This window comes from Aotus nancymaae, unplaced genomic scaffold (genome assembly GCF_030222135.1).
Source record: "Aotus nancymaae isolate 86718 unplaced genomic scaffold, 86718_ANA_hifiasm-v0.15.2.pri h1tg000004l, whole genome shotgun sequence".
Taxonomy (NCBI): Eukaryota; Metazoa; Chordata; class Mammalia; order Primates; family Aotidae; genus Aotus; species Aotus nancymaae.
This window is the reverse complement of record NW_026988415.1, coordinates 29,114,461-29,128,819: the sequence shown is the minus strand read 5'-3', so window position 1 is coordinate 29,128,819 and position 14,359 is coordinate 29,114,461. Positions and strand designations below refer to the sequence as shown.

The 14,359-nt window shown below is 42.4% G+C and overlaps 1 pseudogene; it reads right to left on the bottom strand.

The window, feature by feature from the left end:
• Window positions 1–8,154: 8,154 nt before the first annotated feature.
• On the bottom strand, window positions 8,155–10,309 carry LOC105733428 (60S ribosome subunit biogenesis protein NIP7 homolog; annotated as a pseudogene).
• Window positions 10,310–14,359: the final 4,050 nt, after the last annotated feature.

The window sequence follows — 14,359 nt, the reverse complement described above, 5'->3', positions numbered from 1 at the left end:
TTCTTCTAGCTATTTAGAAATATACATTATTGTTAACACTGCAATAGAACATTGGAATTTATTCCTCCTAATTGTAACTTTGTACCTACTGATCAACCTCTGCCATCCCTCCTTCCCCCTCCCTAGGCTATAGTAACCACTGTTCTATTCTCTACTTCTATAAAATCAACTTTTTTTACATTCAACATATGAGTGAGAATATGGGATATTTCCCTTCCTGTATCTGGCTAATTTCATTTAACATAATGTCTTCTAGGTTCATCCATGTTGTCACAAATGATGGGATTTCATTTCTTTTTATGGCTGAATGATATTCCATTATGTATATGTATATATGTGTGCATATATATATTTATATATGAACTGGGATTGCTGTATCGTGTGTGTGTGTATATATAGATAGATATTGCTGTATCATGTGTGTGTGTGTATATATACACACACACACACGATACATGGGATATATGCTGGGATTAATTTCCTCAGTTCCATACTGTGTTCCATAATCCATAATAGCTGTACTAATTTACATTTCCACCAGCAATGTGTAAGGGTTCCCTTTTGATTTGCATTTCCCTGATTAGCAACGTTCAGCATTTTTTCATATACCTCTTGGCCATTCTGTTTGTCTTCTTTTCAGAAATGTGTATAAAGGTATTTTGTCAATTTAAAAGTCAGATTGAGGCGGGGCGTGGTGGCTCACACCTGCAATCCCAGCACTTTGGGAGGCCAAGGCAGATGGATCATTTGAGGTCAGGAATTCAAGACCAGCCTGGCCAACATGGTGAAACCCAGTCTCTACTAAAATACAAAAATTAGCCAGGCAGTGGTGGCATGCACCTGTAATCCCAGTTACTCAGGAGGCTGACACAAGAAAATTGCTTGAGCCTGGGCAGTGGAGGCTGTGGTGAGCCAAGATCACGGCATCGCACTCCAGTCTGGGTGACAGAGACCCTGTCTCAAAAAAAAATCAGATTGAGGCCCAGCACGGTGGCTCATGCCTGTAATCTCAACACTTTGGGAGGCTGAGGCAGGTGGATCACCTGAGGTCAGGAGTTTGAGACCAGCCTGGCCAACATGGTGAAACCCCGTCTCTACTAAAAATACAAAAATTAGCTGGGCATGGTGGAAGCTGCCTGTAACCCCAACTACTCGGGAGGCTGAGGCAGGAGAATCCCTTGAACCTGGGAGGCAGAGATTGCAGTGAGCCAAGACTGTGCCATTGCACTCCAGCCTGGGTGACAAGTACAAAACTCTGTCTCAAAAAAAAAAAAAAATTGGATTGAGTTTTTGCTATTGAATTGTTTGAATTCCTTATACAGTCTGGATATTAGCCCCTTGTCAGATGTAGAATTTGCCAGTATTTTCTCCCATTCTATAGGTTATATATTCACTCTGTGGACTGTTTCCTTTGGTGGACAGAAGCTTTTTAGTTTGATGAAATCCCACTTGTCTATTTTTGCTTTTGTTGCCTGCCTGTGCTTTTGAGTTCTGTGGGGATTCAATCAAGCTGGCAGGAGAAAGTTTAGTTATAGAGAATATACACAAACCCTTTGGAAGGCCTAAGGGTTTTTATTATAGTACTTGGCTGAAGGCAGCCTTGTCCCCTTAGTGAAATAAAGTAGAAAGAAAGGAATGTGGAGAATTCACCCAACTAACTTGTTTGCTCATGTGGTCCTAAAATTAACCTTTGATCATTCTGGATGGCTCTCTTGGAGGGAGGTCAACCAGGGATACTACCCACTAATGGTGTTTGCCTTAGGCCTCGGAACCTGGCCTTTAATCTTCACCCTCTAGTGGTGTTGTCTCAAAGCCTTTGTCATTTAATGTGTGCTGAATAAAGGCCGGCAAGGCCAGCCTTTATTCATGGCTGTGGCTGCTATCTCTTTACAGCACTCTCGAGTGTGAGTGGCCACAGACATCCCAGCCCACTCTTTCACTGTATTCCATGTGTGAGTGAATTTATTCATCTGTCATTGAGTCAGGGTCTGCAGGACAGACCTTGCAGGTGGTGACCCCAACAGAGTTCATATGAAAAAAAAATTGTTGCCCAGTCTAGTCCAATGTCATAAAACATTTCCCTTGTTTACTTCCAGTTGTTTCAGTTTCAGATCCTACATTTTTTTAAGCCATTGAGTTAGTTTTTGTATATGGTGAGAGAGAGGGGTCTGATTTTATCCTTCTGCATATAGATATGCAGTTTTCCAAGCATCACCTATTGAAGAGACTGTCCTTTCCCTAATGTATGTTACTGGCACGTTTGTTGAAAATCTGTTGGCTGTAGATGCATGGATTTCTTTCTGGGCTCACTATTCTGTTATATTGATCTATGCATCTGTTTTTATGCCAGTACCATGCTGTTTTGGTTACTATACTTTTGTAGTATACTTGAAATCAGGTAGTGATATGGTTTGGTTCTGTGTCCCCACCCAAATCTCATCTTGAATTGTAATCCCCACGTGTTGCAGGAGGGAGGTGATTGGATCATGGGGGCAGTTTCTGTCATGCTGTTCTCAAAATAGTGAGTTCCCACAAGATATGATGGTTTTATAAGTGTTTGAAAGTTCCTCCTTCACATGCTCACTCTTCTCTCTCCTGCCATCTTGTGAAGAAGGTGGCTGTTTCCCCTTCCAACTAAGTTTCCTGAGGCCTCCCCAGGAAATGAAAATGCCTCTAGAATTTTTTGTAAAAAGTTTTTATTTAGACAAGGCTGGAGTACAGCGGCACAATCATAGCTCACTACAGCCTCAACCCTCTGGGCTCAACAGATCTTCCCACTTCAGCCTGCCTAGTAGTTGGGACTAAAGGCACACATCACCATGCTCAGCTAATTTTTTTATTTTTCTATAGAGAAGGGGTCTTACTATGTTGCCCAGACTGGTTTCAAACTCCTGCGCTCAAGCGATCCTCCCACCTGAGTCTCCCAAAGTGCTGTGATTATATGTGTGAGCCACTGTGCCTGGCTTAGAATTATATCTGAATTCTGTTTAAAACTTTACATCTATATTCAGTATTTTTATATATAAACTTGGTTGATTGGTCCATATATTTCCTTTAACTGCCATCACCATTAGGTTTTGGCATCAGTTACCCTATTTTTTTTTTTTTTTTTTGAGATGTAGTCTGGCTCTGTCACCCAGGCTGGACTGCAGTAGGGCGATCTCGGCTCAATGCAACCTCTGCCTCCTGGGTTCAAGCAATTCTTCTGCTTCAGCCTCCCGAGTAACTGGGACTACAGGCAGGTGCCTCCAAGCCCAGCTAATTTTTATATTTTCAGTAGAGATGGGGTTTCACCATATTGGCCAGGCTGGTCTTGAACTCCTGACCTCATGACCCGCCTGCCTCGGTCTCCCAAAGAGCTGAGATTACAGGCGTGAGCCACTATGCCTAGCCATAATAGGAACCCACTTTTTTTATTTTTGAGACGGAGTTTTGCCCTGTCGCCCAGGCTGGAGTGCAGTGGCATGATCCTGGCTCACTGTAACCTCCACCTCCCAGGTCTGAGCGATTGTCCTGCCTCAGCCTCCTGAGTAGCTGGGATTACAGGTGCATGCCACCATGCCTGGCTAATTTTTGTATTTTTAGTAGAGACGGGGTTTCACCATGTTGGCCAGGCTGGTCTCAAACTCCTGACCTCAAGTGATCCACCTGCCTCGGCCTCCCAAAGTGCTGGGATTATAGGCATGAGCCACCATTCCTGGCCCAGTTATCCTATCTTCATATAAAGAATTGGGGAGCCAGGCTCAGTGGCTCACGCCTGTAATCCTAGCACTTTGGGAGGCCGAGGCAGGCGGATCACGAGGTCAAGATATCGAGACCATCCTGGCCAACATGGTGAAACCCCGTCTCTACTAAAAATATTAAAAAATTAGCTGGGTGTGATGGCATGCACCTGTAGTCCCAGCTACTTGGGAGGCTGAGGCAGGAGTATCACTTGAAGCCAGGAGGCAGAGGTTGCAGTGAGCCAAGACTGCCCCACTGCACTCCAGCTTGGCGACAAAGCGAGACTCCGTCTCAAAAAAAAAAAAAAATGTCCAGGCGCGGTGGCTCACGCCTGTAATCCCAACACTTTGGGAGGCCAAGGTGGGTGGATCATGAGGTCAAGAGATAGAGACCATCCCGGTCAACATGGTGAAACCGCGTCTCTACTAAAAATACAAAAAATTAGCTGGGCATGGTGGCGCATGCCTGTAATCCCAGCTACTCAGGAAGCTGAGGCAGGAGAATTGACTGAACCCAGGAGGCAGAGATTACGATGAGCTGAGATCGTGCCATTGCACTCCAGCCTGGGTAACAAGAGCGAAACTCCGTCTCAAAAAAAAAAAAAAAAGAATTGGGGAAAGTTAGCCTTTTTCTATTCTCTGAAACATTTTAAGAACCACCTTTTCATTGAAGTTCTGCTAGAACTCAATGCCACATTCCCACTACCCAGAGACTAATGCTTTTAACATGTTAATGATGCACATCAACCCATATCTCTCTCCCCACCATGTTATGTATATACACACACAAATAGACATATAATAACTCTACAAACTGTACTGCAAACTGCTTTATTCAGTCAACAATCTCTACAATTTTAATAAATTTTCATCTCATCTAATACCCTATATTTATATTTTTCTAATTGACCCTAAAATGACCCTCACAGTTGGCTTCTTCAAACCACAACTCAATCCAGAACAAAGCACTGATTCCAGGCTGGCACAAATTCCAGAAGATCCTGCCAGGAGCGGTGGCTCATGCCTGTAATCCCAGCACTTTGGGAGGCCAAGGTGGGTGGATCACTTGAGGTCAGGAGTTTGAGACCAGTCTGGTTAACATGGCGAAACCCTGTCTCTACTAAAAATACAAAAATTCGCCGGGTGTGGTGCCACACATCTGTTAATTTCAGCTACTCAGGAGGCTGAGACATGAGAATTGCTTGAGTCTGGGAGGTAGAGGTTGCGGTGAGCCAAAATCGCGCCACCGCACTCCAGACTGGGAGACAGAGGGAGACTGTGTCAAAAAAAAAAAAAAAAGAAGAAGAAGAGAGAGAGACAGAGAGAGAGAGAGAGAGAGAAGCGCTGATTCCATCTGGTTGTTTTCTAAAGGAAAAATTAATGGTATTTGTCTTAAAATGAAAATGACTGTTTTGGGAAAGTCTAAGTTTACCATCCCTGGAGACTTTAAAGCAAAGGCTGAACCAATATGTGTCTAGGAGGTTACACAGGAAATTCCTACACAGAAGAGAAGGTTAGAGGGTATGACATTTAAGGTCTTTCATCTTTTCTAAACTTGAGTGATGAAGATCCTGTGACTCTGAGTTTCTATAAATCTTATTACTGCACCGTGCACAGTGGCTCAAGTCTGTGAGTTCAAGAAGAGGGGAATGGGTCTGAAAGCAAATAGACAAATGACCAGCCTGTATTTAAAGGAGGAGGAAATAATCATCTCCCAAATACCACAGACAAGATGAGGACTTGGAAATGACCACTGCATTTAGCAATGGGGAGGTCATTGGTGACTTTCACAAGCAGTTTGAATAGAGTGGCATAAGCAAAAGCCTAGCAGGACTGAGTTCAAGAGAGAATGAGAGAAGAGGAATTGGAGGCAGTGAATATAGGTGCTTTTTTTTTTTTTTTTTTTTGGAGTTTTGCTATGAAAGGGAAGAGAAATGGGGTGGTATTTGGAGGGGAAGTAAGATTAACAGTATTTTAAAGATGGAAGAAATAACAGCATATTTGAATGCTGATGAGGAAAAATCCAAGATAGAAGTAAAAACTGATAATGCAGGAGACAGAAAATAACTGAAGCAATATACTTGAGTAGGCAGGAGGGAATGGGATCTGGTGCAGAAGCAGTACAATAATCAGATTTTTTTTTTTTTTTTTTTTTTTTTTTGAGACGGAGTCTCACTGTCACCCAGGCTGGAGTGAAGTGGCACAATCTCAGCTCACCGCAACCTCCACCTCCCGCGTACAAGTGATTCTCCTGCCTCACCCTCCCAAGTAGCTGGGATTACAGGTGTGCACCACCATGCCCGGCTAATTTTTTATTTTTAGTAGAGATGGGGTTTCACCGTGTTAGCCAGGCTGGTCTCAAACTCCTGACTCCAGGTGATTCGCCTGTCTTGGCCTCCCAAAGTGCTGGGATTACAGGTGTGAGCCACCGCACCCGACTTCATTCCCCTCTTCCGCGGTGCTGTGTGCAGCAGACAACTACACTTCCCAGGCTCCTTTCCCTCCTGACTTCCTGATCGGTTTCACCTATGGATGGGAATCTTTGGCAGAAGATTGGAGAGCAAGAGGAGAGAAGCCAGGGTACTTCCTCCCTTTCTCTCTGTTTTAGGTGTCATCTCCAGCACGGATTGTATCTCCTCTGTGGTTCCCACTGGATAGTCACTCCCTCCATGAACCAAGCTCCTGGTGGGTTGGCATTCCTGCTTCTGCTGGGTGGTCCTTGATCCCAGACTTGGGTGATACCACCTTCTGCTTTTGTCCCTCTACCCCTAGAGGTGAAGCAGCTTCCTGCTGTTGCTAAATCTCTGGATCAATTCATCATCCCTTCCTGGAATTCTAAGGTCTTCTATCACCTGAGTACCAGTTCCTCATGTCAAATTGTTTACAATTCTGAATGTTTTCTGTTTTTTTGTTTTTTGTTTTTTGTTTTTTTTTAAAGCAGGAGTTGGTAATGTATTCTTAAAGACTTCACCTTTGGAACTTAAGCAGTATATTCATTAAAAAATAGTTTAGTTTTGCAATACAGGTAGTCTTTAAATTTTTTGTCTATAAAATGTTATTAAAGAAATATTCTAATGATCTTAAAATAACCTTGGGAGGCACGGGGAAGGTCAAAGAGACTGAATTTTTATGTCACGGTCTCTGATCAGTGCTTTTAGTACAAAACAGTCAAGTAAGGTTCATAGAAAAAATTATGTTTTATAAAATCATAGTGATGAAAAAAAATTCCAGCCTAGGATTATCCCATCCAAGAAAAAGACTGAGAAAACGGCTTGTAAAAAAGAAGATAATATAATCAAATTATACTCATAAAACTCTACACTTAAAAACAGGAATACATAATATAAAAATAATTCTTACCATTTATTCCACACCTATCATTTCCCAGGCACTGTACTAGACGCTTTACAATCATTTTTTTTTTTTTTTTTTTTTTTTTTTGAGATAGAGTCTCGCTTTGTCGCCCAGGCTGGAGTGTGATGGCACGGATCTCAGCTCACTGCAACCTCTGCCTCCCAGGTTCAAGCCATTCTCCTGCCTCAGTCTCCCAAGTAATTAGGACTATAGGTGTGTGTCACTAAACCTGGCCAATATTTTTGTATTTTTAGTAGAGGCGGAGTTTCACTATGTTGGCCAGGCTGGCCTCAAACTCCTGACCTCAAGGGATCTGCCCACCTTGGCCTCCCAAAGTGCTGGGATTACAGGCATGAGCCACTGTGTCCAGCCTACAATCATGATTTCTAATTCTCAGATGGCCAAAGCTGTTTTTTAAGTTTTGTGTCTTTTTATTTTTTTTTTTTTAGACAGAGTTTTGCTCTTTTTGCCCAGTCTGGAGTGCAATGGTGCAATCTTGGCTTACCGCAACCTCTGCCTCTTGGGTTCAAGTGATTCTCCCTCCCAAGTAGCTGGGATTATAGGCATGTGCCACCATGCCCAGCTAATTTTGTATTTTTAGTACAGACAGGGTTTCTCCATGTTGGTCAGGCTGGTCTCGAATTCCTTCAGGTGATCTGTTCACCTCAGCCTCCCAAAGTGCTGGGACTACAGGCGTGAGCCACCACATCCAGCAAGTTTTGTGTCTTTTTAAACAGAAGAAAATGAACCTTATTAAAGCTGAATGACTCATTCAAGGCCATATAGCTGGTAGTTGGCAGACTGGTTTTTTTTTTTGAGACAGAGTCTTCTTGCTCTGTCACCCAGGCTGGAGTGCAATGGCACGATCTCGGCTCACTGCAACCTCCTCCTCCTGGGTTCGAGCGATTCTCCTGCCTCAGCCTCCTGAGTAGCTGGGACTACAGGCACATGCCACCACATACAGCTAATTTTTATATTTTTAATAGAGACGGGGTTTCATTGTGTTAGCCAGGATGATCTCAAACTCCTGACCTCATGATCTGCCCACCTCAGCCTCCCAAAGTGCTGGGATTACAGGCGTGAGCCACCATGCCTGGCCAGAACTGGGGTTTGAACCCATTTTTCTTCCATACCACACAGCACTTACTGTATAGAAAAATAGCTGAATAAATTGCTCTTATTTTAGCCAAATTTCATTTGTAAAACTCCATGTGGCTACTATTCTGATAGCAATGTCTATCTTTCATATTAATGAAAATGAAAATCCATGTGTTCTTATGAGTTTAGAAAACAAAGTGTTATCACAGATAACAATAATTCTTGTTCCTAGTTCCAATGATTTGGAATCTATTTCTTAGAACAAGAAGCCCTCTGATTCAAATGTGAAAGAATATTCTATTTCCTCACAAACAGAAAGATCTGAAACCCCATTTTTAAGCCATCTCTGTATATAATAAGAATCTAGCCTGCACTTGTTAGTGACAGAGAGCACAGTAAACTAAGAAGTCCCTGGAGAGGTCAGAGTGTTGACAAAATGCAACATGATGGTAGAGTCTACACAAACACAGGAAACAAAGCTCGGCCCTTCCACACAGCCGCCTGCCCTTGCAATGACTTTAAGTCAACGTCTCTTCATGCCACATGTACATCCCAATGTCTGCTTGATGAAATTCCACAATTGCCATGGGGTCACTTTTCTGCAGTCTTGTGTAGATTTTGCTGCCACCCCAAAACCCAAAGGGATGGCTGCCATGGAGTACACCACCACTCCCTGCTACTGAGAAGTATTTTCGGTGATTCGACCCAGACCAATTTCAACACATGGTTCCCATACAGGAAGGACTGCTCTGCACCTGGCTTTATCCATACTTTATACTTGGCATAAGGTGCAAGTTAATCCAGGCCTGTGATGTGCAACCGAAACTTGTGGGTCTTAGCGAATTTTCCAAAGCAGGTCCTCAGTGACACTGACCTATCCCCGGAGATATTGGTGGCCAGCTTCATAATCTTCTCACTCATATAGTACACCGGTCATTGTGCAGTCAGAAACAGTAAGTGCCATCGGGCCGGTCCACCAGCAGCTGAGGATTCTCCCCGATGAATTTTGCAATCTTCTCAAACATGACACGGGTCTCCTCTTCAGTCAAAGGCCCCATTTCCCACTGGGTTGGAACACTGGATCCTCATGCCTCAGTAACTGGAAACGGAAGTCCTGTTTTGTTTTCTTAACTGGACCTTGAGTCATGTAAAACACTCGCCTCTCTTCGCTCTCAGTTTTACTCTGTCTTCATCCAGTCTTAGTAGCCATTCCTCTCTTGACCATTAAATGATGCCCCAGGACTCGATCCTTGGATTTCTTCCTTTTGCTATCTGTACTTACATCTTTGGCAATTTCATTCTGTCTCATGGCTTTAAGTAACATCTATATACTGACAAGTCTCAAATTTATATTTCTAGCTAGACCTTCCCAGCTGAGCTGACTACATATCCAACTGCCTACCTGACAACTCCACTTGGATAATCAATAGGCATTCCAAACATAACATGTTCAAAATGGTGCTTGGCTTTCCCTTGAAAGCTGTTCTTCCCCATCTCAGTAAATGGCACTTCAATTTGCCCAGTTATTCTAGCCACAATTGAGGAGTTATCCTTGATTCCCCTGTTCCCTTCACTTCCCACACCAAAACTATTGGCTAGTCCTGATAACAAAACCTCCAAAACACATCTCAAATCCATTCACTTTCTCCAATTCTTCTTTTACTACCTTGTTCCAACCACTCTCACCTCTCACCTGGACTACTGCCATGGTCTCCTAATTGGTCTCTCTGCTTCACTTCTTGTCCCCCAACAAGCCACTCTCCATGTACCAAGTAGACTGACTTTAATTTTTTTTTTGACACAGAGCCTTGCTCTGTTGCCCAGGCTGGAGTGCAGTGGCACAATCTCAGCTCACTGCAGCCTCTGCCTCCCCAGTTCAAGCAATTCTCGTGCCTCAGCCTTGGAGGAGCTGGGACTACAGGTGTGTGCCACCACACCCGGCTAATTTTTGTATTTTTAGTAGAGGTGGGGTGTCACCTTGTTGCCTAGGCTGGTCTTGAACTCCTGACCTCAAGTGATTGTTCTGCCTCAGCCTCCCAAAGTGCTGGGATTACAGGCGTGGGCCACCGCACCCAGCCTAGAATGACTTTAAAACATAAATTGGCTGGGCATGGTGGCATACATCTGTAATCCAGCACTTTGAGAGGCCATGGTGGATCACTTGAGCCCAGGAGTTCGAGACCAGCCAGGGCAACATACTGGGGAGAAAGAAAAGAAAAGAAAAGAAAAGGGGAAAGGTAAAGGAAGGAAAATAAAATAAATTCTTTCTACAAAAAATAGAAAAAATTAGCCAGGTGTGGAGGCACACACCTGTAGTCCCAGCTTACTTGGGAGGCTGAGGTAGGAGAAATGCTTCAGCCCAGGAAGTTGGGGCTACAGTGAACCATGATAGTGCCGCTGCACTCCAGCCTGGGCAACAGAGACCCTATCTCAAAAAAAAAAAAAGAAAAGAAAACATAAATTATATCATGTTACTGCCCTGCTTAACAGTTCAATCAATAACTTCTCACTGTATTTTTAAGATCCAAAATCCTTATTCAGGCCTGCAAGGACCTACATGGCCTGGTTTCTGTTCACTCCTCTGACCTTACCTCCTTCTGCTTGCTTGCTCTCTTACTCACTACAACCTTGTCACACTGGCCTTCTTTCTGTTCCTCCAACATGTAAACTTATTCCCTCTGTAGGGCCTTTGTCCTTTCTAATGCCATCATCACCTGGAATGCTTTCGCCTGATCCTTATATGGCTGGCTCATTCAGATCCTTCAGGTCTTCTATGGCTCAAGTGTCCCCTCCTCAGAGCCCATTCCTGATTACTCATCACTCTCTATCATATCACATTATTTTCACTGATAATTTTCTTGTTCACTTGCCCTCAGAATGTGAGCTGTTTTGTTTGCTCCTATGCCCCCAGCTCCTAGTGCAATATCTGGCATATAATAGATCAATGTATACTAGTTAAATGACTAAAAGGTAGTAGATTCGCCTTAAGTAGGAAGAGGGGGATCTTTTCCTCTGAGATTTGAAAGAGAAAAAGTGGAGGCAGACGCAACTAAGTGTGCCGTTAAGTTGTTGGTGCTTTGGAGATACCTCTCTAATCATCTGCCGAGAGAGAGCTAGCAAGGAGAGGCTTGAAGAAAGTGGCTGAACACTGTTCCTTACGGAAGCAGGAGAGTTGTTGACCCAAAACATACAGAAGGATTGACTAGCTGTGGTGAGAACCCATCTGACATTGGAACCATAAATTCACGGTGCCAAATATCCACTCACTGACAAGATGTGAACACTCATTTGGGTGAGACATCAGACAAAGTATATTGTAGGGCTGATTCTAAATTGAGAGTTTGTAGGACAGATGTTACAGTTTTAAAAGAAGGTAAGGTTTACAATAGCACTGGAAAAATGAAGTAGTTAGGTATAAATTTAAACAAAATATCTGCAGGATCTATACATGAAAAACAGTAAAACACTGATGAAAAAAATCAAAGATCTAAATAAATGGAAAGACACACTTTGCTTATGGGTTGGAAGATATCGGTTTTTTAGGGTTTGTTTGTTTGCTCGTTTGTTTTCTGAGATGGAGTTTCACTCTTGTTGCCAGGCTGGAGTGCAATGATCTCGGCTCACCTCACCGCACCTCACAGCAACCTCCCCCACTCCCAAGTTCAAGCGATCCTCCTGCTTCAGCCTCTTGAGTAGCTGGGATTACAGGAATGTGCCATCACACCTGGCTAATTTTGTATTTTTAGTAGAGATGGAGTTTCTCCATGTTGGTCAGGCTGGTTTCAAACTCCCGACCTCAGGTGATTTGTCTGCCTCATTCTTCCAAAGTGCTAGGATTACAGGTGTGAGCTACCGCGCCTGGCAAATATAATATTGTTAAGATGTCAATTCTCCCTGATGTGATTTTTAGATTTTACACGATCCCAATCAAAATCCCAGAAAGAATACTGGAGATACCAACAAGCCAATTCTAAAATTTATACTGGAGGCCGGGAGCAGTGGCTCACACCTGTAATCCCAGCACTTTGGGAGGCCGAGGTGGTGGATCACTTGAGGTCAAGAGTTCGAGACCAGCCTGGACAACATGGTAAAACCCTGTCTCTACTAAAAATACAAAAATTAGTCAGGGGTGGTGGCACACATCTGTAGTCCCACCTACTCGGGAGGCTGAGGCAGGAGAATCACTTGAACCTGGAAGGCAGAGGTTTCAGTGAGCCGAGATCATGCCACTGCACTCCAGCCTGGGTGACAGAGCAAGACTCTGTCTCAAAAATAATAATAATAATAATAAAATAAATAAATACATTAACAAAAAAGTCAAATAATCCAATTTTAAAATGGTCAAAAGAACTTGAAAAGACATTTCTCTAAAGATGATATACAAATGGCCAACAAGTATGAAAAGATGATCAACATCACTAATCATTAGAGAAATGCAAAAAAAAAAATCTACAATGAGATATCACCTCACATCCATTAGGATGGTTACTATTAAAAAAAAAATAAGAAGAAGTGTTGGTGAGGATGTGGAGAAATTAGAACCTTTGTGTATTGTTGAGAAGACTGTAAAATGAGGCGGGGCACGGTAGTTCATGCCTGTAATCCCAGCACTTTGGGAGGCTGAGGTGGGTGGATCACTTGAAGTCAGGAGTTTGAGACCAGTCTGGCCAACATGATGAAACTCCGTCTCTACTAATAATACAAAAATTAGCTGGGCCTGGTGGCACGCACCTTAATCCCAGCTACTTGGGAGGCTGAGGTGAGAGAACCGCTTGAGCCTAGGAGGTGGAGGTTACAGTGAGCTGAGACTGCACCACTGCACTCCAGCCTGGGTGATAGAGTGAGACTCTGTCTCAAAAACAAACAAAAGAAAAAGATTGTAAAATGGTACAAGTGCTATGGAAAACAGTATGTATGGAGGGTCCTCAAAAATTAAAAATAGAACTACCAGCAATTTCATTTCTGGGTATATATCAGAATTGAAAGCAGGGTCTCAGAGATATTTGCACACTCATGTTCATAGTGCCACTATTCCACAATATCAAGAGGTAGAAGCAACCCAAATGTCCACTGACAGATGAACGGATAAACAAAATGTATATATATACAAGCAAATATTACTCAGCCTTAGAAAGGAAGGCATTCTTGTCACATACAACATGATTTAACATTGAGGACATTATGCTAAGTGAAATAAGTCAGTCACAAAAAGATAAATGCTATATGATTCCACTTATATGAGATATCTAAAGTAGTCAAACTCATAAAAACACAAAGTAGAATGGTGGTTACCAGGGGTTGTGGGGAGAGAGAAAAGGAGAGTTGTTACTTAATGGGTATAGAGTTTCAGATTTATGACATGAAAAAATTCTGGAAATCTGTATCACAACAATGCAAATATACTAACACTGTTGAAGTGCACAATTAAAAATGGTTAAGATGGTAAACTTTAAGTGTTTTTTTTAACCAAAGTTAAAAAAGAAAAAGGAAAACAAGATGTTCAACACCATCTGTCATTAGGGAAATGCAAATTAAAATGATGAGACACCACGAAGAAAATTACAAATCAGAGACCAAGGAGACGTGGGCAGAGTGACGAGGAACCGAAAATGGCCCAGGCAAGCTAGTTTTCTAAAAATCTTTTCAATAAAGTGACATTTCCAAATGTCACTAATTGTTAGAGTGAGAACATTTTGCAACATTTTAATGTTTTGTCACGGCTAATTTGCAAAAACAAAACCAAAAATAGAGTAAGACTCTCCAAAACGTCAACATGGCTCTTCATGCTAACATTAAAATGCTGTATTTGCTGTTAAAATACAAGTTAATAAAGAAAATAGAGAAACTAAATACTAACATTCATGTTATTTTAATAACTATTTCAACATGAAAGAGTAAAACAGAATGAAGAGCATATGCTTGCTTGGTGCTAATGACAGTTTACAGTCCTATAGATGAAGCAACATGCATAATTTCAACCAGATGTTGAAATGGTTCAGGATAAGTATCTAAAGACAAGTATTTTAGAAAATATGTAGACAGGTAACCACACGTTTGCTACAGGGCGTCCTCTACGCAAGTGTCTTGACTTTGCACTTTTCTTGATTTTTCAAAATGAAATTATAATCTGTTCTGAATAATGTATGTTTTTTAAATTCATAGAGGCAGTTCAGCATAGTTAAGAG